The sequence below is a fragment of the Arachis ipaensis genome, chromosome B07 (assembly GCF_000816755.2).
Source record: "Arachis ipaensis cultivar K30076 chromosome B07, Araip1.1, whole genome shotgun sequence".
Lineage (NCBI taxonomy): Eukaryota > Viridiplantae > Streptophyta > Magnoliopsida > Fabales > Fabaceae > Arachis > Arachis ipaensis.
In genome coordinates, this window is record NC_029791.2 from 28,400,329 (window position 1) to 28,401,917 (window position 1,589).

Genomic DNA, 1,589 nt, shown 5'->3' on the forward strand with positions numbered 1-1,589 from the left:
TTATATAAAAACTAAATTAAAAGGTACAAAGACTTGAGAGTATGATATTAAATTAATTAAGTAAAAATTATTAATAAATTAAACAATTAAGACATAAATCTATCACATAATAAAAAAATAATACATATAAAATTACTAAATTACATAATATTTTTTATTTTTTTAAACACATATCTCATATATATAAATATAGTTTCTAAAAATTTTGGGGGGCCGAGTTATGACATCACGAATGTTTCCAAATCTGTATGTTCATACTCATTTTCTAATCTCCAGTCTGGAAAATGAAAATATGGACAAGGCACACATCACTGGTTTTGATATAGTGACATATATACTACAATACAAATATTCTATGAATACATACAAAACTGTGGATGAGGATCCTCGTGATATTTTTGTCTTAGGGTGTTATTGAAGTAATTTTGGACCAGCATCTGTTACATACTTGCATAAGTAAAAAAGTCCTCTCAAAATGATGATTCAGTAATCAAAATCTATAACCATCTAATAAAATTAGGATTTTACTAGCATAAAGGATATATTTTAAGAATATCATGAAGTAAAAATTTACTAAAAATTATTTAAAAGATAATTTGTTTATATTTTCAATACATTAAAGGTTTAATTACTCTGTTGGTCCCTATACTTTCACCAAATTTTTAATTAGGTCCCTATACTTTTTTTTTTTCAATTGGGTCCCTACACTGTTTTAATTTTGTAATTAAGTCCTTCCTAGTGTAAAAAATATTAGAGTTAACTGAACATTTCTTTGCAAATTGAAGGTATTTATAATTAAAAACTTAATTAAATCTTTGACCGCATGTATTTTTGTAAAAATATTATGTTAATTTTAACATTTTTAACATGAAAAAGATGTAATTACAAAATTAAAAATAGTGTAGGGACCCAATTGAAAGGAAAAAAAGTATAGGGACCTAATTAAAAATTTGGTGAAACTATAAGGATCAACAGAGTAATTAAACCTACATTAAATATATAAATAAATTTGAAAATGTTCTATTATTAAGCTAATACATTAAAGTTTAGCGTAGAAAATAGTTAAATCCTAAAACAGTAACAAATTCAATCTCTAAATAACACTAAATAATTCAAAATTTGAATTCTTTTTTTAATTATTTTTATTTTTAAACAAATTTTAATTTTAACTTTTTAATTTTTTAAAAAATAAAATATATATGTCAATTTTTACTAATTTAGAATTATAAAAATAATTAAGAAAATCAATTAAAACTTTCAATCATTAATCAAATATTAAATACTCTCGACCATTGCTTAAAAGGTCAAAGGAATGAAACTCAATTCAGCCCTTAACATTTTGGGGACAATTGGATTTTCCTTTATTTCTACCATTAATTCATAACGGAAATTATTTAGATGTCATGTTTAGATGATGAGCTAGTATGTTAAGTGTTATATTGTTACTGTCAAATTAGTTAAGGATATATATGTCTCTAAATTCAAATTAGTCACGGACTTATTTGTTTTTATTTATTCAGATAAAATGACGTCATTTTGACGTCAAATTAGTCAAAAATCTGTTTGTCTTAAAAAAAATTGATAGAATA